Genomic DNA, 25,614 nt, shown 5'->3' with positions numbered 1-25,614 from the left:
AATGTATAAAATTGACGTACTCAGCTTTTTTAAATCCTAAGGATAAATAATCCAAAAAAATATGAAAGTAATTATAACATAGAAATCTGTATTGCAGATGTCTCTCAATCTTCTTGAAGAAAGACTTGAACTGATATAGGTACATTATGATTATTACTTCTTTAGTGAGGTGTTCCTAACCAAGACTTAGAGGGATCGATAAAAATGATTTGGGGATCGATACACAGAAAGAAAAATTTATCTCATTTTTTTTTCATTAGAAGGGAAAATAGACCAATATGTTTTAAGTAATAATCTTTATTTTTAAAGAAAACTTTTTCAGAAAAAGTATTAACAGAAGCCTTACGTGAAATATCTTGCCGGGTTCTTCTCAGATGAGAAAAATCTCAGTCAAACCAAGAAGCATAACTCTACTACAATAATGGAAGGCAAAAGAACACTCGTTTTTTCTTGATTATGGGAATGTGATGTACGTCCCACCAAGTTCTTGGTCTCTTAAGTTAAGGAGGGCATTCTGGACTTTACACACTGGGACGGTCTAGGAGGTAGTGGGGCGTTTCCAGGGACGTTGTGAACGTGTGGTTCTAGCTAACGGCGATTTTATTGATTGTATGTAAATTTATTTTATAATGTTCTTTTTTATTAAGATTTTAATAACATCAGTTAAGAAATAAAGTAGCACCAGTGTTTTACTTTTTTATTTTTCTCGACTGTAGAACGTTTAGATGAACCACCTTCTATTTTCATCAGAGTTCAACAACAATGTGATGATAAAAATCAAAATTATCAGTAATGACCTACCAAACTCTGGCAATGCTAACCCTGATGCAATTAGAGAATAGGGCATGATCAAACTAAAAAATATGTCTTATTTGCAAGGTGATGAAAAAGTATGCAAGCAACAAAAAATGATTTTTCCTTTTTAATTTTTTTTTTCTTTTGCCTAAAATATAAATTTAGTTTCAAGGTGTACTGATAGTGCTTCCTGATGTATATGATATACAAATACAATATAAACAAAAAAAAGGAAGTATTTAAATAAAATTTAAAAAAATGAATGTGACTTTTGATGAAGTTTAGCAACAACTAGAGCACTAATTGACTTATCAAATCATTTTTGTTAATCTCAATCAGCTGTTATTAATATTTTATTCTTAAGGAGAGAACATCTAACTATTGAGTGAGTATCTGTGTGTGAGCGTGTTCATGAAAAACGGAAATTAACATCAAAGATTTGTTAGGGGATACCTCCAATATTATTAAAGAACTATTTGTATGTTTGTCTACGCCTCTTAACTCCGGCAACCCCGGGTACCACCTCTAGTAATAAATATATAAAATTAATATATCATTAAGGGATTTAAACTATTTTGCCACAAGATGATGATACTCTTGTACGTTTTGTAAACAAACTAATATTAGGAAACAAAACTAATATCCCATTTCTCTCAATAACACCATTATTTGAGTTGAGCAACGTTGGTTTGCTTTTCTGCGGAATTTTGTAATTAATTATTATCAAAGTAATATATATTCTTTTTATTTATTTATATACTTCAAAGTTGAATATATCATAAAATGTTTTATTTTGTATAGAACATGTCGTGTTTCATAATAAATTATTCATCTAAAAATAATAAATTATCTACAGTCTACATAATGTTATATTATGTTCCCAAACCATAATCTAAGATTAAGAATTTTCAGGTATAACATTTGTCATTTTGAAAAACCACTTAATGAAAAGCTACAACTATAGAACATAGAGTGTCTTTACAAGATGTGGTTAAGATTTATTATAGTAGAGACAACTGGATCTATCCTGCTAATTAATATAATAGCTTCTGAACACTTCAAGTTGGTTTTTGGAGGATCTCTATCTGTTCCAAGGCCTGTCCTACTCTTTTCTTGAATAATATTACATTTTTGGTATACCAACTTTTTCCAACACATGCTGTCTTTTTGTATCATGTCTAGTATCTCTAGTTACAATTAAGTTTCCATCTCCTACAACAACAAACACATAAATCACACAACCACACTACTTTGACCTCATTTACTTATGACTATTTACAGATGGTATATAACATACTAATATCAAACAATACTGCTTTTACCATAGTATTAAATCAATAATTTTTTTAGTTTAATTTATTTAATACGTAGAAATTATAACATGATTATTATATAAGTGTGTTAGTGTACTTTAATGCATCGAGATATATTTATCTCATTAAAAAAAATGTATTGAAAAACTTAAACATACAATAATTTTTGTTGCAAATTTAACAGATTGTTATAGAGAAAGGTAGTTGAAATCAGATTTTCTCTCTTCAAAAATAATTTTTTCAGCTTTGAAAAATAGAAATAAACCCTTCAGATCAAAGTCTCTTTGTTGCAAATAAGGGGAAACAAATATCACACGCGTTAAGGTAAAAGTAAAATTTGAGGGGGAAAAATAATACTATCTTATTCTCCATCCAAGTATAATTAGTGTAGTTAGAAATATGACATTAGGCAAGTACGAAACTTATTTTTATACTTATTTCACAAAGATGTTATAAAATTTATTTAATTTTAGAAGAGGAAAAATATATCAGTATAAAGATCGTGAGCTCATACATAATTGAGAGTAATACCGAGGATTGGATGTGGAGTTATAAGTCATTCTTCCAATTGTCAGGTTGACTATATAAATTTTTGATACATCCTTTTTTTATCATACTGGCTGCTCATATTTTTACAACTATATATTTATGTATATATGACAAGCTATGTCCAATTTATGAGTTATGCTAATGAAGGACCGTATTATCATATTATAGCCTAGAACCCGTATAAATGCAGATACCTGCAGGTAGACTGTAATCAAATCCTCATTATACAGAAAATGTTGTTTGTGAGAAGAGAGTTACTCGTTTATCCTTGCAGTTATCATTAACTTTAAAAATAAATAAGCCCCATCAAATATGTTGTACATAAAAAACATGCTTTTTGTTTTTTAGGTACTATATCAATTACACAGGGGAACATTTAAAGGGGGGGGGGATTTAGTAAAAATGAATTGAAGACAATAATCGAATAAATCAAAAAAAAATCTGTAAAACGACACTCATCTTTATACATTTGCAACTTATTCTTAATAGATAGTGATGAGAAATATCGTATATTAGATTATAAAAAATATTCAATGTACAATTTAAAAAAATCTATTTAAAAAATATGCATCTCCAAGGAATTTTGTTCCATTTTGTATTTTTTTAAGTGACCCAATTATTTTATAAGGAAAACTCCCAGACGTCATAAGGGAGTAGAGTGGAATTCTTCCTTGAGAATGAGTTATCAGGACCAAACCAATAAACAATAAAATGATCCATTCAAGATGAGTAGAGAATTTTCATATTTCAACATGGGATCAATTAAAAAATACAAAATGGAACATAAATCCTTTGACGAACATATTTTTGAAATATATCTTCTTCTTTTTTTCTAAAATTATACATTGAATATTTTTCCAAAATATAAGCTATGATATTCCTCGTCATTTATCCTAAATAAGTAGCATAGGTCTACAAAAGAGTGTCGTTTCTCATCATTTTGCAGTCAAAAATGGAAATATATCGAGTTCAAAAAGTGGTACAGAATCAATAAAAACACTTTTATAAAAGTTTTATTGATCCTACTCTCAATTTCGCGATTGTTTTAAGAGTAAAACACGACCTGAACGAGAATAGTACTGAATTAATATAATCCCAATTGTTTCAGAATTCAAATACCTGAGAGAAAAAATGAGCTCAGTTTTGGATTTTGTGCTCAAAAGATAAATTCATTTGTACAAAATGAGTGTTCCCATGTGTTATCATTAAATCCTATTTTGTTTCAGGTTTTTCACCGTATCTCTTAGTTATGATAAAATATCTTATTTATACCAAATTTGAAATCTCCCTTCAATATATTAAGTATATATATACATAGATTAAAATTCATCCTTGTTGTATTGCATAATTAGGCAGTTATATCATAAAAAATATGCATTGAATGAATGCATCGAAAACAAAAATCTCAAGAAAGTTGTTAAAATTTAAATATGCATAAAAGTAAACAATTTAACCATAAATTGTGCTTATGTTTTTAAATTAAATTTCTTGAAATTTAATCATTCTATACTTCTACCTTAAAATTTTGATTCATCACCAAAAAAAGTAGCTAAAACCAAAAAATGTAAATTAATTAATAAATTAATTAAACAAACAAAACGTAATATTTTTGTCATGTAAAAATGCGCTAAATCAATTAACTACAAAACATCAGGGCGTCCCCGGGAATAACTTTTTTAGGAGGACCTAGTTTTTGGAATTTTTTGGAAAAAAAAGTTGGAAAATAAAAAAAAATTTGAATAATTAATTTTTGAAAATTTTCAAGCATACACTCCTATATTTGTATTTTGTAAAAACATATTTAAACTAGAATTTACTGGTGATGAAAGGTGTTAAGTCACTAAAAAATCCTAGGCTCCTACCTATAGGCGATGTCCGATGGTATCTAATAATCATCCAACCAAGTTTATATAAAAACACTTTATTGCAGAGTTGGGGAACTGAAGAATATCTTGTCATCTCCTTAGTTGTTACCATTATTATTGTACTCTTCAGAAGTAAATTCATTTTCTATAGCATACAATTACATACAAGACCGTATTGAACATTTGCTTGTGCTCATAAATGACGGAGAGTAACTCCGTGTTAATTAAATAAATATTGAGCTATCTATAACCACTTTGACGACTACCTTTTATCATACACATTTTAAACACCCCTTTTATGTACTTCTGGTGTGTACTGTTAGATAAAATAATTATATAAGATATTTGACAATGAACTAAAATATTGCAATTGAGTAAAAAAAAAAAAAAAAAAAAAAAAAAAAGTAAGTATGTAATAACATACTTACTTATGTGATTTTTTTTCACTCAGTTTATGTATATGTACTTATTTGTATTTATTGTAGCTATTATTTTTGGCCTAAAGTATATTTTATTTCTTTGAATTTAGTATATAAATTGTTATATTTACTTGACCATATAAAACGAGTATGTACTCGTAAATGGAATATTCAAACGGAATAACATTTTCCTTTGTACATAAATAAAGAACTATAAAGGCCAAAAAGATACAAATTTGTTTGGAATAAAATAATGTAATAAAGTTGTTTTATTTTTAAAAATGTTTGATATTTACATATAAGTTGCGTCAGCATAAAAACAATCTTGAACAAAAACCAAATAAGCGGGACAACCCCTTTTTATATAGACATATAGGGGTGTCCGCAGTATTATATTCAAAAATTAGATTTTGCAATATATTTAATTTTTGGGAAAAAAATTTCAAATAGTAAATTTTTTGGACAAAAATTCAAAAATCCCATACCTTTACAAAAAATTAAATTTTTTCACATAAATTTAAAAAGTTAAATTTGTTGGAAAAAAAATTCGAAAATCCATTGCTATAGTCAAATAAGAACATTTTTTAGAATTTGTTTTTAAATATTATCAAAAAATTCACAGCTGTTCACAAAAATTTAATATTTTAGAAAAAAAAAATCAAAATTAAATAGCAAATATTATCAAAAGCCTATAGTAGTACACAAAAAATTAAATTTATAAAAAAAAAAATTCAAAAATTAAATTTTTTCAAATTATTTTCCCAATATCTAATTTTCAAGTAAAAAGAAAAAAATATTTAATTTGGAGGGGGCTACTACCCCTCCAGCCCATCCCCTGTGGACGCCCCTGCATACAACTTAATGCTTTATAGACATATTTTAGTCAAGTAAAGGGTTTGCATTCAAATTTGTGGGATGAGTTAAGATACTAAATAATTTTATGGATGGTTTAAAACTTTTTTAAGATTTAAAATAGATATACACTTTTATTTAAATAAAATCTAAATCTAACAATTTCTTTTTTTTTATTGTAAATGTTAAAAATAATAATTTGTTGATAGGAATGGATTCATTATTCGCGGAAGAATGCAAATATAATCCCCACTTAATTTTGAGAAAAATCATTTTGTCTGCATTTATGTGACTAAGTTCTCAAGAATATTTTCTCCGTATAGACTCTGATTATTATCTATATTTTATTGTATAATCCTAAATAAATGCACTACATTTATGTATCAATCAATAAAGTAGTTTTGAAGTTACTTATACCTATTTAAAAAGTTAATGATTGCATATGTATTATATACGAAAAGTTTCTTGCCGTATCTTTGATGCTTATCTTACCTTACTAGAAGAATCGTGCAATGCGTTCCTGGTAATGAAATCCTTTTACAACTTGATATTTTTTCACTTTCAGTCGCGGGCTTATTATCTTGGAAGTGTATAGTGACTAGACAGTAATCCAAATGATTTCAAGATCTACAAAATACTACTGACAAAAAATCTCTCCCTCTTTTTTCTGTCTTTCCATTTATACTATTATTGTATATAGAAATACACGGGAGCGCAAGATGTGGAGAAGGGAATAAGAACATACTATAAATGTTTGTTGCTTATGTAGAATTCCCTTTGAGAAAGGTTAGAGTAGAGTCAAAAAGGAGGAAAACTATTCAACACGTCGTCTTTTGGCTATTAATATTAGTGATGGAATAATTAATCAGAGTCGGGAATTGGAAAATCGGCTGTTTTTTCTGGAATCGGGATCGTCAGTGAGAAAATAATGCTTAATTTGCTTTTCCTATTCTTATTTATTACTCGTATTTAACAATTTATTAGTTTTTTAAGTTATGACCACGCGCCTATTTAAGGAATTTTTGCTTTTTATCAGAAAGTCTAATATTTAATATTTGACTTATAATCTAAAAAAAATAAATGTAATTTAATTTTTCGAAGTTTTTTTAAAAAAATTTATTCTTTTCCAAATATTTATTGATTTCGATCTTTTTTCAAAAATTTTACATTAAAAATTTAATTTTTGAAATTTTTTTCCAAAAAATTCATATTTTAAGAAAGTCTGGTGTTTATTAGATGTTATTTTTTTTTAAATTAGTATTTGATTTTTTTTTCCAAAAAATGTATTTTTGTAAACATCTCTGCAACTTGAGATTTTTCCCCCAAAATATTTACTTTTTTTTTAACAGACGGGGATTTTCGAAGATTTTCTCCAAAATATTTAAATTCTTTTTAATAGCTATAGATTTTTCAATTTTTTTTTTGAATATTTGTGAATTATGGAAATTTTAAATGTGAACTTGTATATTTGATTGTTTTTCAAAAAAAAAATAATAATTTTTGATTTTTTCCCCAAAAAAAAAAAAAAAAAGCAAGCTCTCCCACCCGAGATATCTGTGGACGTCCCGTGATACCTAAATTGATTTTTTTAAATATTATTTAAAATATTAAGGAATTGGAATTGGCAATTTAAACTAAAATTGCATTGGAATCGGCATCAGATTTTTTTTTTTTTTTGAATTGACCCATTAGTAATTAAATGACATGGATTCCGAACATTTTTATGACATTACATCGTTTATATATTTTGAGCATATATAAAAAAAAATGAAAATCAAATTGCTCAGATTGTGATGGTCACAATCTGAGCAATTTGTGGGAGAGAAAGCAGCTTAGCTTTCATGGCGTTTTATTAGATTACCTATAAGCTTTTTGGAATGGAGGCAAATAAGCTCAAATAATACTTTGTATCAAGCAAGGAAATACACAGTTCTACATTACCTCAAAACCACAACTCTGAATGAATAAATAACATTAAAGGCTATAGAAAATAATAACAATAAAAAACACCGTTCAGGTCAACAACAACAATAACAAAACTGCCACGCTAAAAAATACTTACTCATAACACCATATATTTTTGTTGCATTTATACTTATCATTAGTCAAAAGTAGAGGTGTATAAAATATAACCTAAGACACGGACAATATTTTTTGTAGTTCCAAAGCTGTTTTCATAATTTTATAATGTAATGACGGTTGTATGTGCTAATAAATGAGAAAGATGTATTTTAGAAGATGTTGAGTAGTTATACGTGTATGTTTTTGTTGGACCTAGAGTAGAATTGTGAAATGACATCGGGGGTAAGTCCTGCCTTAGTAGATATGGAATAAGTTTTGTCTTTATTTCCTTTCTATAATAACTGCTCGCAGCTGATACAATAGGACGTCATTACAGCCAGTTTGCTCTTCCCCCAAACATTCTTCCTAAGGTCTATGTTACGATGTCCTTTTGTGGATTATTTTATTTATACACCCGGCAGATCATATATAATACAGCTCTATAATATATTTCTCATTAGTAATGTTGTAAATATTGTCCGGACAAGTAAGAATTTTTCTAATAAGGAGTTATAATTAATAAAAGCGCATATATTTTGCTTATACTGTAATCACTTCTTTTTTAAATTAAAACTCATAGCAATTTATCCGATATTCACATTTCTACTCATTAGTGGATACAAGTAAAGATATATTGTATATTAATCAGTTGCAATCCAACTTTCTTTAAATATGTAGAAATGTATAATAATTTACTATTAAAAGCAGCAGTTTTTTTAACTTAAATTAAAGTCTATACAGATAGATCCTTCATCAATATTAGAGACACAAAAAGTGTCAAAATTGCTATGAAATAAAAATCACGCCTGACAAAATGTCATAGATTATATGATAACTCAAACAAAAGACATATTGACGGACATATATTAGTGTAAACTATAGTATTTTTCCCTCATTAATACGTTAAAACTTTTAAAACAGGCAAACATAAATAATAAGTTAATATGTTCATTCATGAAAGTGAGAAAAATAAATTTTAGGTCAATTTTCAGGATGCAGGAGCAACTTCTACGCACTTTGGAGAAAAAAATCCGGCTGGACTCCACCCCTCCCCAGTCCGAAATTTACTTTCTTACCTATAAATACGTATGTTTTTAAACTTATATTCAAAATAATCAGAAGAGACGCATAAATGTCATGATTATTAAAGTATTTTTATGCTTCAAGCAATAGTTATATAAGATCATTTGAGTATTCGATGTATTTTGTATTGTCCCTTGAGATAAGGAACTTTAATAATACTTCAAAATTCAACGACATAACTTTTAAATTGAAGCTTTTGAATCCCTTTACAAATAGAAAATGTTTTTAAAAAAGTTTTTTTCAATTGGCTGTAGAGATTAAAAAACACCTTTTGAAGATTAAAACTTACAAATATTACTTTTTCATTAATATACTTTAGAAGATCAAATTAACATGTCACCCCAAAAATTGGACACCCTAGTTCACACGATAAAATGAAGATTGAAATGATGTTTATAGGACGTTACACTTTATTTTTAAACATAAAATGCCTATAACTATTTCTACAGGCATAAAAAGGCTTTAATGATCACGACATTTGCAGGTTTCTTCTTATTAATTTGAAAATAGATTAAAAAAATAAGCATTCGGGGGTGAAAACATATTTTTTCGGGCGAGAGGATAAAGGAATTTGGGTGGAAATTAAAATTAATTTTTTAAAGTACTTAAAAGATGTTTTTGTATCCGAAAAGTAGTGCTAAAATTGAATTTGATTTCAACATCCCCATCCCCCTCCTCTCTCTGACTTATATTAGAGATACAAAAACATCTTTTAACTACTTTATAAAATTTTATTTAAATTTTATTTTTAATGTTACTTTAATTGTTGGATGGAGGTGCACTGATTAAATAATAATTTTTAATTTTCATCCTAACCCTCTCCCCTTTACCCAAAAATTACTTTTTCTTATAAATGTTCATTTAATCTTATTTTACTGTAATATTTATCAAGTATTTATATAGTCGACGATAAATTTTATATATTGCATGAATCAAGAAGATATTTTCACAACAGGCTCTACCCCCTGGTGAGGCCATAGGAGGGGAAGGGGGGTTATCACCGTCACTTCTTTGAAATTTATATAGTAATGATAATCTTTATGAAAATAGCTAATAGCCATAAACAAATTATATTTAGGCTCACACATAAACAAATCCGTTCCGGACTACCCCCACGAGCCAACGCTGTAACATTACTAAACAGTTGATCTTTTGTAACACGATTATTTTAGTTCTGATTTTAACTAGTAACCATCATCTCATATGAATTGGAAGATCATTTTACGTAGGGGAATTAATCTTGTTCTGTAATTTTTTGTCTTAATTTTAAATTTGATCATTTTACTAAAAAAATAGGAGGGTACAAAAAGTATTGCTGTCATTGTCATTTTGGAAAGTCCATTGACATAAATATATCGTTCGACCTCTATATATTCTTGTCTTTCCAACGATTTGCAACATCCAAAAATGTAGATACAATAAATTAACACAAAAAAAGGAGGAACTCCATCTCAAAATGAAAACAATAAATCCTACAGATATCCTTCCAACCCAACCAGCCTTTTAATTAATTCTAACCAAATTCCAAAAGTCATTGCTCCTCCCAAAGTAACCCGAGAGTTCTAACAACAGAGAAAATATGACTTTTGATTGGGAGATTTTGATGTGATCAGAAGATTTATCATATCTAAGGAAGGATAGACACATGACTTTGGATTTTTGAACGATTTTATCGCCCAAAATAAGCAAAAAGAGAGCGCTAAAATTTTGAAAAATGAACACCCAAATATTTAAATTGATCAATTTGTATTTAACGAAAAATACAATTTGATAAGGATAATTTAAAGTTATTAATGCTGTTTTATATTAATCATAATTTCTTCATAAATTTTGCTATGCTATATGAACAAATCAAGGTTCTAGAAAGATATTCTTCATTTAATTTTTGGGATCGATCAGTATTGATAGTTTTCAAAAATACTAAGAGACTGTTCAACGTACAAATTTGTAGTATTTATCCTTTGTTGCAAGATTACAAGTGGATTAATCATTTGGAACAAATTACTCTTTCTCTGATTGGCTGATGTTGGAATCTGGATCTTTAACATATCTAATTCATATCCCTGCCTGCATCATATACATATTTTTGCAGTTGGACTATTCAATGAAAAATATCATCAAAGAATCATCAAAATCTGTAGTCTAATTATAAGCCAAATAATCTCTATTTATTTCATACCAGTTATGAAAAATGAGCCATTTTTACACAAAAAAGAGCAAAATGAGCAGTTTTTCCCTAAAAGGGCAAAGCCAGCAATTTTTGGAGCAATTGAACGATTGCTCACAAGTCCTAAGTCTAGAAATGAGTTTATTTTTTCTACATTTGTAAAATTAAAAAATTGAGGAGAGGAATATTAATTGATATGAACTATTTCATTTGTTTCTTTATGAACTTTAGATAAGATGATCATCAAAGATGTATTAATAAAATTTAAAGGAAAATGTTGTTAAACAATATACATTTCAATTTTAGAGTTATCAAGAAAATTAAAAAAAAAAATACTTATGAAAGGGCTGAAATGATCATTTTACCGCTCTTCCTTTGTTTTTCCCCTTATAATTATGACAAACTTCATAATTTTTGGACTTGACAAAAATTTTTATATTCACATTAAAAACTTTAGTTGCAGTAACAAATATTAATTTTTTGAATTTGTGACCAGATTTGCACTCATGATCAGGGAGAAGAAGACTGGCTCTGTCATTGGACTTGATTCTTAGATATGTAGCAGTACCAAATATCTCAACCAAAGAAGAAGCCTTGGAAAATTTTCACAAGAGATTAGAATTTTCCATTATGCATATGAAAAGTGTTTATTCGTATGAAATTTTTAAGAACTGGAGATTCAAAGGAGTAATCAGTCCTTCTCTATTTATCCTTTCTATTAGGCTTACATTATATCCCTCTTTATCTTTAGAGCATTGAATTTTCATTACATCCAACGAGCTCTAGTTGAGAAGCAGTTTTCTATAACTAGTAAAATGCATTTTTTTTACACTAGTCGAGCAATGAAGCCCCCAATGTAAAAGTGAACGGTATTTAGTGTGGTGTCTTCATTTGGAATGTCAACTTCTGTAGAGAACAGTGTATCACATATTTTTAACACTGAATTTCAGGTTCAAACTCATTTGCTTCTTCAAAGATTCCAGATAGCTCATTAATTGGCCCATTTACTCTAAAAAAGCTCTCAAGTGTAGAGTTTGTTATGCCTAGAGGATTTGTCGTATAGAGATGTATTACTTAGGACCTGCCATGCGAGTATTTACTGCTACATACGAAATTACCCTCCCCCCATTATCAACTATAACAGGATATGGAACTTTTTTAAAAGCAGTGGACTAATACTACCATCACTTCCACGTCTTTTGAGAATATTTAAACAGCCTAGCTGAAGATTTGGCAGACACGAAGAGCACAAGAAGTAATTAATAATGATTCCATACGAGAACAAATCGTATTAATACAGGGAAATTTTCGTCAAATTCCTTAACTGCACTTGAGGAAAGATTGCCTATTGTAGAATATCTAACTCAAGATTTGAAGGAAGAGCCGTTCAAGACGAAGGGAAAAGAAGAGCTTCAAAAGAACCCTGGTTAATAGTTAGTTAAATAGATGTATTTAAATTAATTTTATTAAAATTAGAAATATCATTTTAATTCTATGCCGTAACTTGAAGATATACTTATATACTGGTGTGTTATAACATCCCATCGGCTTCTGAGACTTATTTTTCTTCCTTTTTATAATCATCCCCTTCATGTTATTTTACACGTTCTAAGTAACTCTATAGATTGTTACTATAAAAATTGTTAATTAAAAATTGATTTTTGTGACACATGATCATTGTTGTTCCAAACAATGAGTATGTGAACTTATGAGAAGAAACTGTCACAAAATTACTTTGCACTAATTTATTAAAAATGCTATGACGTTATACTTAAAACGATATGGAGATCCAAGACAAAGTGATTCGTGGTCCTTCACGTCATCACTTACAGATGCAGCTGACTTTGATGGAATGAATCATTTATCGTAACACTTGAGAAGCAAAAAAAAATGTTGAGCTTGCCATCTAAAACTGGCTATAAATGTGAAAAGTGTGATGTTGGGTTGCATGAAAATTGCTTAAAAGACTACCCTGTGACACCATAAATGGTATTTCATATTTGATTGATTGATTTTGTAAGAAATATCTATTTGTAAATATATATAGTTAATTTATCTATTCTTCCTTTTGAAATATTTTAACTCATTTACATGTATGTATGGCGGATAACACGCCCTCGATATCTCCATAATCTGCGAGTCAAAATTAATAAAATTTTGTGGTTAGTTATAATAAATCAGTAAAAAAGTGAACAAAATTAAATCTCTCGGCAGTAATGGGGAAAAAAGGAAGTAAAGGCTAATTATATCAAATACATTGTTTTATGCTATGGAAAGGTCTTTTTACTGGCTATCTACCACATGTACATTGAACGTCTTCACTCATGCCATCTGGGAAATGAATTTAAACATAGATATATCAATCCCAAAATAGTACTCTTCTCAAAAATGAAATGATAATAGGCTTTGAAAAAGCATAAAACAATGTTTAGTCTCCAAAAAAACAAAAGTATTCACATACTAGAAAATTCTCAGTAATTACAAGCTTACTGATAGCAGATGTAGAAAATAAAAAGCACTGTTCATGTTACCCAATGTAGAGAGTTTCACACCAATGTAAATGTTAGGAATTTACAATTTAAATATAGAAGTCTCGAGGTTTTGTACTACAATTTTTCAGGTGGGAATAATGTTTAATCAGGAGAGGCTTATTATGCCCCTCTATTGAGCAAGTTTATCAATAATTTTGATCTCAAAAATCGAAATACTCTAATTCAAGTCAAATTGGCCCAATAATGTTGACATTTTCGTGGATTAATTCAAAATTCCAGCTCATTTATCATTATATTATCTTTAATTCAGAAGTTCAGAATTAAGTAGTTATTGTACAATTTACACTAATTCATAAATATTTTTTCCGACTGAGGTATGAATTTAATCTGCATTCCTATACATGATATACTTATTGCGGGTATCGCATAAGGAAAAAGAAAATAATTCCATTAAGAACAACATAAGAGAAATGAAGCACTAGAGATATAAAATAATTATTCTTCCTAAAATAACTCATTTTTCAGAAATTTACACAGAGGTGTATAAAATATGTCCTTGAAAGTGAGAGGGTTTTTTTAAGGTGACAATCTCAATAGGATTTTACAAAGCTGTTATAATTATTATTTAAATGTTGAAGACAGAATATCTAAGTATAAAGTAATAACTAGTGGGGCATGAAAGACAGAAAGTAGTAAATAAGGGTTTGCTCGTGTGCTATATGTGCAAGCTCTTCTTTGAGTCAGAGTAGAATTGAGGATCGACATGCAGTTATACTTGCCTATGTCGTTGCAGTGGTATTTGGGTTTATTTCCTTCCTCTCACGGTTGCTTACAGCTGATTTAATACAAGGTCATGACACCTAAGATGTTCTCCTCTAAATCATTCTTCAAATTGTCAGGATTACCAACTCCCTTTTCGGTTTATTTTGTTTTTTCATACCGACAGGACATATTTTATGTGTTACTAAAATGTAAATACCATAAAACTTAACTAATACTTCAAATCCCTCTTTTCACACCAGGAAAGTTTACCTCCCTCTTTTCAATATAAGGAAAGTTCATCCAGAAGAGTAACATGTTATTTTTTAAATATATAAAATTGTTAGAGAAGATAAATTGAGCGCATTGTACAATTCTAAGAGAATGAATTAACTTTTATACGCCAAATGCGTATAAAAGTTCAAAATAAGCTGTATTTAAAACAGCACTCTACAGAAAATATGTAAATGAAACGTCGAAGTTTCCTAAGTAGATTGTTATATTGTATCTTCCCATCAGTTGTTGTTGGGGGATTTATGCATATATATATATTTAATTTTCTCTTTTGTAACAAATTTGTTGCAATTGGTGGTTAAGGGTGAAATAAAGTGTATTGTTAAGATTAAGAAGTTTAAGTAGTTATATAAAATTACTTCTTTACTAAAATAATGAGTATTTTGAATAATTAAAAAGTAAAATGAAATACTACAACATAGTTTTTTTTTCATTTAATCACAAAGAATTAAAAATATATGCATTGTTGGGACTGAATTTTCCTCGTAATAAACTTGCCTTGAAATGAACAGAGTGCGGTAAACTTTTCCTACAAGAATTTCTTCAAGTTAAAATCGTCAATATTCTTGTCAATAAAAGGTTCCTGGAATTTACCAAATCCAATTCCAACAATTTTGCCTTTCTCTGAGCCCTTTGCAATTCACTAAAACACCAAATATAATATTGTATCAGGGGTAAACATGAGTCCTCGAGTCCTTTTAAAATATGCAGCTATATTTTTCAAATTTGCATTTGATAGCATAAAAAAAGATTACAATATAAATATCTATCTATACTTAGGGTATGGAAGAAAATTAGATTGCTAAAATCTGAAACTGAGTAGTATATTTCAACCGTCGTAATTATTACGTAAGGAAGTTTTAATCTTCGTTGTATATGGTTCAAACAGGTCCATGTGTCTGCCATAGGCAACATAAATCTAATTTGATTATATATTTTGAAGGATGTCATTTTAAGATAGCAAGGAGAAGATGTGATTTGATTTAAATACTGTTGGAGTGAGAAAAGAAATTGGTCATTTGTCGAGGTATTCTTTATTAATGACGCATAATATCACTTTGGCCTCGCCGAGTCAAAACTGAAGAAATATCTAAATATTTTCTCGATAATCCTGAAGACATCTGCTGAATCAAAAAAGGGTTTTGAAAATGGGGGATCCCCAGATAAGCAGAGGTGAAAACTTTTGTCAGAGCCTGCAATCATGAAGAAAACTAAAAGGATTATGCTCACTTCAAATCTTTCACAGGAGTATGGATTTAAGGATATTGATACAACCATTACCGGTGATATTTTTCTCTCAAGAGTGTCGTAAACATCAATGGGTTCAGTCGACGTGCATCATTTGTACCATCCTTCCGGAGAATTCCCAAAATACTCGTGCACTTCCTGTCATATAAATATGACATACCACTGATTTATTTAATATTATTTTTATTTATTAGTCACAAAGTATATAGGGATTTATATTCATTTTAGTTCAATATTCGTCGAAGTACCTTTTACTATATCTTATTGATCCTGCTCCAATTGCTTTCATTCACATGTTTTTTTTTTTTTTTGCATTTTAATAAATCTTTCTACAACAAAAAAACAGAGAAACTAATGCACTAAACATAGGCTACTTTCTTTATATCCATAGCATCTTTGGGCTTTATGTAAATTGAGTTAATATATAGCTTTATTTTTATGATATATGAGGATAATGAGATACGTGGACTTTATATATATATATACTATATTTTAGAATAGGAGAATCCACGATGACTCTTATATATATCTGGTCAACAAAATTTAATTTTTTTTTTCTTGCAACGGATTCTTATAGAGTTTGGGCTGCTGATTCTGAATATATGCTTAGATTTGCCACATCACATCAAGTTTTTGTGATATTTGATATTTAATATATGTGGATGTTTACATAAAAAACCCTATAATGATACAACAATGTTCCTGTTATGCATGTATATTTCTCTCTCTTTGACTCGAGTACTTAACGTGTTTTAATATATACCTCGATGTGTGCCAGCTCTTCCTTTAGCAATCAATATATCCTTTATTTAATCCAATCTATACCAGTAAAACTCTCATTGGACATTATTTCTTGTGTTGCTCTCATTTGGATTTAGTAAACGTTGGAGATTATATATTAAATATTTTTAAATCATCTTCATAGCTGTTTACGAACTCCGAATTTTTTTTTAATAAGTGAATAAGCTAGCCATGTCTACATCCTCACGGAAAAGAAAGTGCTGTAGCGACCCAGATATATTCTATTATATCTGTGGATGCTTCACTTTATCACCTCAAAGATGGAACATAACTCACTTCGTTAAGAGTGTGTACCTTGCTTATTTTAAAGTACCGTTTGGAGACCAAAACAAAAAATGGGCACCTCCTATAGTATACACGACTTGTCTCGAAACTCTGAGATCTTGGTATCAAGGAAAAAAGGCTAAGCTCAAATTTGATGTGCCAATTATTTGGAGAGAACCAACAAACCACCCAGATGATTGCTACTTCTGTTTTGTAAATGGTAAAGGATTCAATAAAAAGAACAAGTGCTATATGACATACCCTAGCATCTCCTCTGCAATACGGCCAGTTCCTCATTCGGACAAAATAACTGTACCTGTTTTTACCAAGTTAGCATATATTGGTGATGAAGCACATACTTCAGTCGATGAGGATGAAGAAGAAGATACAGATGGAAATTACACACAATTGGGTTCATTGTTTGATCAACCTTTTATGTATAGTCATGCCCGCTCTCGAATCTCGAGCTTGGACTGCATTTGCTAATGTGGTGAAGGGTTTTTTTGGGAACAAGAAAAACGACAATTACCAAGAGATTGTGGATGAACGTCTTCTTAGTCTACGAGAGCTCAGGTGCAGAATGAGCATCAAACTGCACTACTTACACGGTCAACTGGACACGTTTCCAGACAATCTTGGAGATGTTGGCGACGAACTAGCTGAGAGGTTCCACCAAGACATTAAAGTCATGGAAGACAGATATCAAGGTCGTTGGGACTCGCATATGATGGCTCATTACTGTTGGAGTTTGATGAGGGAGCATTGAGATGCTCTACATAAGAGGGTGTCATCAAAAAGGAAGTTTACCCCAAAAATGAACTAATATGTTTGTCTACAAATACACTGAACTACAATGTTCCTGCATCTACTAGTTTGATATAGCATTCTATGTTTGTATTTTTGTCTAATATCTGTTAGTACTTTCATATTTTGTATTTTTTTTAGTTTTGTATGTTTAAACAAAATTAGATTGTTGTGTCTTGTATTGAAAAATAAATTAAAACCTTTTAATCAACCTATAGTTCAAAAATATCATGTGATAGCCAACAACTAGTGACACATTGAAATCAGCAGCCAATATACAAATAAAATCACAAATTTAACAAAAATAATGTATTATCTTTCTCTCGTAAATTAAGGATTTTTGGTATGTGTTGTAATATTTTTTCATCACCCCGTTATTCAAAACTTGATGCGATAGGCAAATACTAATGACAGATTTGGAATCAGCAGCCAAAATGGAGTTAGATTAACTTTAAAAGCCCATGCAAGAAAAATTGTGTTGACCAGTTTTATTATACATACATATGCACGGAACATCTATATTGACGGTAACTAAACCTATTAGGTAAGTAGATATATAATAACTTTAGCCACTCGGATTTTTCTATAAAAGATAGAATTGTGTTTGCGACTAAAAAGTACAATCCTTGTCTATCATAACATAAATGATTTCTTGGGGTTTTTAAACCCTGGACCGATCAAGCAATTTATTAACCTCCATTGCTCCGAAATTTATCGGAATAATTCCACTTGGTCCAGAATGGATTTTGCTCTCCAACGGCGTCAGGGGTAAATTATACCCCTTTAACACCTATTTAACCCTTTCATTCAAGTCTATTTGGCTTAAAATAAAACTTGGACTGGGTTAGATACTACTCCCACTTCCTTATATTATTGCTCTTAATTGTGTTGGGACCTCTACAGACTATTTTTTATCTTGTTTCTTAAATGAACTACCTCCTTTTTCTTTGCCTTTTACCATCATCATCATCCTTAGGTTGACGAAACTTCGAAGTGGCTTTTTCATCACTAGTGTTTCTTTGCATGAGATCCTGATCACAATAATAGAGCTTCAAAGCAACTTCCCTCGAATGATATTGAAGTTGGGCATCGAGACATGTAATACAGGGTTGTTCGGACCTTCGGGCGACAACCACTTGTGTAATCTCATAAATGAAAAAGACTTGCACTCTGGAGGGTAAACCATACCAGCCATCATAACGTCTGATTTGAATAGCGGCATAGTACCTATGGGCTTCGCCAATTTAGCCCCATAAAAATTACAAAAAAATAATCATGTCCATCGGACCACGGTGCCATTGAAGCATATTTTTTAAATAGGGCTTTGATTTGGTCCAAAAATAGTTTAAAGAGAAAGGGGACCGTTAAATTTAAACGTTTTGTGCTCATACCTAAAGAATATTACCTTTTTGTAGTAAACTTAGTAAAATGTGAAGCCTATTTACGTTATGATTCATATTATACTCTAATTCACTTAAAATTAGCTTCAATCACTTAAGAACACCCCTTCATTTTTTCTAATAGTTCACATTAAAGGGTTTATTAAAAATTTTAAGTCCAAAAAAATCGAATTGTGTTGATCCCATTTAGATTGGACTTTAATAGAAAATCTTTTTAGCTGGATTTAAGTTGATATGTCCCAGCTTCATTTCAAGGCACTTACAAAAAGTGTTGCCACTCAACTTTTCATAATTAACTCATTATATTTCTAATAGTTCACATAAAAGAGTTTTAATACAAATATTCTTTGTCCTAAAACAAAATTAATTATAAATTCTGTTATTAATTCAATAAATCGAGGTTGTGTGAAGAAAAAAATCATGAACTGAGTTTGTTTAAAATAAATAGAAAAAAATGATTATGATAAGAAGAAGGCAGAAAGAACTTGGAAATATTTAAGAACAGAACTTAAAAATATTCAAAGAAAAATCCAGTCATTGAATTATGATTTTTTATAATAAAATTTCAATTATTATTAAAACTAAATCGAGGTTTGGTGATCCCGTTTTGATCGGACTTTTGTACAAAATCTTCAAAACAGGACCTGAGCTTTAATTAATCAAGCTCGATATTTATAGCCCTGTTTGATGGGACTTTAATACAAAATCTGACATGTTAAAATCCAATTTATTCCCTTCTATTTTTTTTTTGAGCATATGCGTCAAAAAAGACAGACAGTCATAATTGTAAATAAATATTTATATAATTGATCAATGGAAAAAATTAGAAAAAAAGAGATGTGATTGCTGACACATTGTTGGATAACTTGTTAAAAAATGTTGTTTAGGTCAAGTAAGAAAGTAAAATTAGGATATGCTTTTATAAGCAAAGCTTATGGTAAAATATGTCTAAACTCGGATGACAATGCCATCAGTTATTATGCCATTTTGAATTTGTCGTAAACTATTATGCCATGTTCAAACTCTTGCCTTATCAAAATAACGAATTGAAAAGGTGTTTAATTTTATTAAACTATACCTTCTCCAAAGAGGAATATGCTATGATTAACAATCAATATTATAAACAGAGAAACGAAAAATGAGAAAATGTTAAACACACATCATTATTTTACTTACATTACATTTTATAAATTTTATTTTTCATCTATCCATTTGTCTGCTCTTGTCTATTTTTTGCCACATGAAAATTGATTTGCTGAATTTTAACCATTGTTCTCTTTCTTTTTTATCAGAAAAAAAAAATTAAAGATGGATAAAGAACATCACATTTTCTACAATGCACTATGTAAAAACTCACGTTATATGAGTCCTGTAGGACAAAAAAAGGAAAATATTGTACCTGTTCTACAAAAAAAACCAAAAAAACACCTGTCTCACAGTTTGAGGATGCTGTATACACTTATCAGGATGTGTAAGTTACCCTCTACGCATGCGCCCGAGTTATAAGTAGGAAGTAATGGATGTCAATGTAAATTTGTTAAAGTAAAGTAGAATCCAATGATTATACAACTGTGTCACTTGTCAAAACAAACTTAGATTGGATGAATTGGAATCACTTTTCTAGTCGGAAAGCATATACCCAGTATTAACTTGTCCGACAGTACAATTTGCCTGTCCTGGGTGGCGGGAGTAGTGTTAATATAAATCTCTGTCAAATATATATTTATGAGGATTTATTCAATATTAAAAATCGTAGGTGATAGATCATCTTTCTAAAAAAAAACTAATCAAATAACAGAGAAATAATGTATTATACCAAAAATATCTCGATTTTATATTTTTTTGATAATTACATTTGCCTGTTAGATCCTTGTGGATTTATATCCACTACCTGGAAGTGTTTGACTATCAATTTTCATGCATAGATCAGTTAAGTTCTTAAGAGTATCTTATGAGAAAAATCTTCTTTTGCTTGAATAATAGATGCATTTTCATTTGATGTCCTGGACGATGATGAGGCTTTACACGTTAATCTTTTACACTTATTTGTTGAGAGTTATTCGGAAAGATTTTCAATTACACACGAATCGCTTAAATCGTATTTCCAAAACTCTCTATTAGTCAACACTTTCGTTCAAAAAATTATCCTGCTGAAATAGTTCGAAGGTGGCAAAAGTACTTATTCTTAAATAAATCGATGTGGTGATAACATTGATCTTTGACGGAAGAATTCCTGATTTTCTTTGGAGTATTAAAAAAAATGTATAATGCAATGATAATTTATAAATGTTATAGGTCTTCTTGGTTCAATGGATACTTTTCTTATATTACATCACCATGACCATATTGTTGACATTTTTTAAACCCTCCTTCCTGGAATATGCAATATAATCCTTACGAATTTTGTTAAAGATTAAAATCGTAAGGTTCTTCCGTGGAGAAAGGAGACTATTATATATTGTTTACAATCCATAAATGCCTCTGGCATTACATCAGTACCTGTCCTTTCATTAATTAACCCCCCACACACACACACACCTGAAGATACTCCCTTGGGGGATGGAACAAACAAGATAATCTATAACATGTTATTATTCATCATGAAGTTTTGAACAAAATACGGGCAATTTTCTCCTGGGCAATTTTCCTCCATGGCAATTTTCTCTGGGGAAATTTTCCCAAGGGCAGTTTTTCTAGTATCAAGATAATTAATGATTATTGCTACGTTTTAATCATAATTCACAAAATCAATTCCTCATGATTACATTGTTGGAAAATGAAATTTGAATAGATTATTTCCTTACCATAATGTGTTGCAATATCCAAGAACAGTCTGAGATGATTAGATATGTGGCATTCCACGCTTCTTGTAATTTCAAAACGTACTTCAAAACCAAACACAATCTCTGTTCATGGAATTTGTACCGAGATGATAATTAAGCTCTGCTTATAAGTTCGGGTTCCTCTTACTAAGTTATATAGAAAGATAAACAAAGTTTAGTTAAAAAATTAAATTATCTCTGACATTTTTTTATTTTTCTTGCACATTTAGCTACTTTTATAGAAAAGAAAAGTAAGAATGTATGACGTCAATAAATTTAAGCTATATTTAAATTTAAGTCGAGATGGTGCAACCTATTCCTAGTGATTGATACTTAATTAAGGAGAAATAAATTTTTGGAAAGGCATTATATTTTATCGAAATAGGGCTATGGAACAAAATAGAAATGTGTTTTAAAGATATATTATTCGTCTTTTAAAAAAATATATATTTTTTAGGGTTTTTAATATTTACTAAAATATGTAGTAAAAATACATAAAATAATACAAATTTGGAGAGAATGTAAAAAAAATATCTTAAATTAACACTTAAAATTATATCCATCAATTATAGTTAACCACTCCATTTGTTTTCCTTTGAAATATATAACATTGTAAAAAAACTTTTAAAAACTATTGCTAAAAATATGTAAACATCGATAGACGTAAAATAAAAATTTCAAGTGGTATATTTTCCAATAACAAACGAGGTGTGTGAAATAAGTAAGACGATATTTCAAATATCATGAGTATTGCACATTTGGTATGCTCGAATTTTTAAAGAAATGAAATTAAGTGCTCCAAAACACATTAAATATTGGCAGTGGCATACCGTAAAACTGTTCTACGTAAAAATAAAAAATGTTGACAAGTGTTATAAACTCTTCCAAGATGGTTGGGAAGATGCTAATAAAGAGCTTCGCTCTGGACGCCCAACCACGTCAACAACAGATGAAACCCGTGGAATCACTATCAGAGAAGTTGCTGAGGATTTTGCCATATCGGTTGGCTCGTGCCTTAACATTTCTTCGAACGTTCTGGGGCATGAGACGAGTATAAGCGAATTTTGTTACGAAACTGCTTTATTTTGACTAAAACAATCGTTGATATTCTTGTACAAAAACAACCCCACAATCATGCCTCAGTCACCATAATCATCGGATTTGGCCCCATGTTACTTTTTCTTGTTCCCAAAACAGAAGAGACCTATGAAAGGTCCAAACTGTACCGCTGGAAGAGAATAAAGCTATACCAAAAAGTGCTTATGAAAAGTACTTTGAGGATTGGAAAAAGCGTTGGCACATGTGTTGTATCTGAGGGGGATTATTTTGAAGGAGGCAACATAAATATTAATGAATAGGTGAATATTTTTTGTAAAAATCCAAAGTCGTCTTACTTTTTGAACACACCTCGTGGACTTTTAATGTAATAGGCATTGAATTCCTGTAAATCAATAAATTTAATGCAGATACAAACTATTCATACAATAAAATATACATACATATATCATATACTCAAATCCTACTTATTAATATACATAAACTTGTAAGCAATATTAATGAATACTAACTCAGAATAAAAACAATGTCTTCTCTTAAATATTTAAGAACACTATATTTTTTGACAGAGATGTATGTCTGCAGAAATGCATTCCATTAAACTTGCGAACTAATACCTAATTGACATAGTTATACTTTTTTAAATGTACATACACTCACAAAGATTTCGACAATTTTCACATTCAAACCCCAGCAGACGTTTGTTCTATCATTATTTTTTTCTTTACATCGATTTATTATGGTCTTTAGCTTATGATCATATCTAACCGACACAGAATGTAACTATCTAACCGAATTTGAAGTTAAGTCTCAATCCGAATATTTTTCCATAGGAAAATTGCAAAGAAACAGCTGCATATCTTGCTACAGATCCTATGAATACCTTTCTAATATCTCCAGATGGGAATTCGTCCCAAGAAGTAAGCCGACTTGCTATAAGTGGTCTAGAACTTGTAAATGTATAGTTTACTGTAAGTATTTTAGGTCTAAAATCCATTTGCAGCGAAATTTCGAACAAAACATTGGCTGTTATGTAAGGCGGAATTGGAAAATATTAAATATCAGTTTGAAAAAAAAAAAATAACCACCAACTAAAATATAAATATAATTCATTTGATTGATAAAAAATCAATTGGAATCAATTGAGCTTGCGAGCAATAGTCTGGGCATTGTCTAAGAACTATGCTGTATTTAATAGAATATTGTGCTTCCTTATACATTAACACATTATACATACATCCTATAAATAAAAATATAAACAAATTGCTGCTTTAAGAAAAAATGTTATATGTGGAAATTTGTTTTGGAGAGTAATATAAAAGAATTTTCTCGTTAAATTTATTTTATGGCTCGCAAATATAACAATTCCAAGATAAGACCTTATTACATTTACAAAAGACATAATAATGTATGCAATGAATAAAATCTTTTCACATCGCGGTTCACAATAAACTGAACGTAAGCACAATTCAAATTATTTTTATTCCGATTTACTTAGGCAACAATATATCAAAACGCTATTAATTAAGTAGTCAAAATTTGAACAAAAGAAACTAAATTTTAAAATAAAATATATGTCTGTTAATAAAGCAAAGTTTGTCTGCATTAATGTATGTTTGGATTATATACGGTTATTTTACTATTTAACAACAAGGGTGTGTTGCTAAGGCTCAGACAGTTAGAGCTCTATATACTAAAGTACTCCCTTACTCTTCACAACATATTCAATTTTTATACGTTTATTTAGTTATTAATATTTTTATATGGGGAGGTTGAGTGATTAAAAACAGAATCTACTCAAAAAGAAATATATATAACTGACTATGGAGATACTTTATGTAAAAATCAACACATAGATTGAGGTGAATCGAGAAAAAAAACCCGACTTAAGTCGACTTGAATCTATGTAGTTGATAGTCTTGTAATAATAGTCTAATTAGTGTTATGAATAAAACAAGTAAGCAAGGAAATTTTTTGTAATACTTTTATATGAAAAGAGTCAAATATAGCATTAGCAGTTTAGTGATACTTGGATTAGATTGAAACAAATTTGGAGTTAACTGGAAACACGAGTCTAAGCTTAATGAACAAATTTTCATAAAATTGCGTGTGTAAGATAATTTAACCTTCAAAAACTTATGTACTTTTACAATACCCAGGTTTATTCTATAGTTTATAGATAGTTATAGTCTCTCATACCACAAAAGAAATATTTATGAGGTGGCCTTGTTTTGTCGAAAAAGGTTGAGCCAAAAAAATAATAAAACCTCTTCATTGATCTTAAATATAAATAATGAATCTCTTAAAAAGAAGGTATTCAATGGATTTTGTTTGGTACAACAATATCTAACAATTAAATGAGTGGATTTTTTAAATCTTTGTCTGTGGCCAGGATAATTCTGTGGAGAGGTTATCTAGCGTATGACTCGAGTTCAACAAGGGACATCATCAGCCAAAATTACTAAAAGAAGCATTTCTTTAAGCAAGGGAAATGTAGCATTGCCAATGAGGAAAGCGGTAGAGAAAGATTTTATTTCTGTCCATGATGCTGTCTCGAACAATAGCTTCTC

General features: G+C 29.6%; 1 protein-coding gene across 1 annotated transcript in view; it reads right to left on the bottom strand.

Annotated features, from left to right (window-relative positions):
* LOC121118642 (FMRFamide receptor) overlaps positions 1-6,541 on the bottom strand; it is a 51,184-nt gene extending 44,643 nt beyond the window's left edge. Inside the window, exon 1 of the mRNA XM_040713227.2 lies at positions 6,286-6,541. The gene's annotated coding sequence lies outside the window, so the exon portion shown is untranslated. The remainder of the gene's footprint in view (positions 1-6,285) is intronic.
* Positions 6,542-25,614: the final 19,073 nt, after the last annotated feature.

Source organism: Lepeophtheirus salmonis, chromosome 5 (assembly GCF_016086655.4).
Source record: "Lepeophtheirus salmonis chromosome 5, UVic_Lsal_1.4, whole genome shotgun sequence".
Classification (NCBI taxonomy): domain Eukaryota; kingdom Metazoa; phylum Arthropoda; class Copepoda; order Siphonostomatoida; family Caligidae; genus Lepeophtheirus; species Lepeophtheirus salmonis.
Note: the sequence above shows the minus strand (reverse complement) of the source record. Positions and strands in the feature narration are given on the sequence as shown.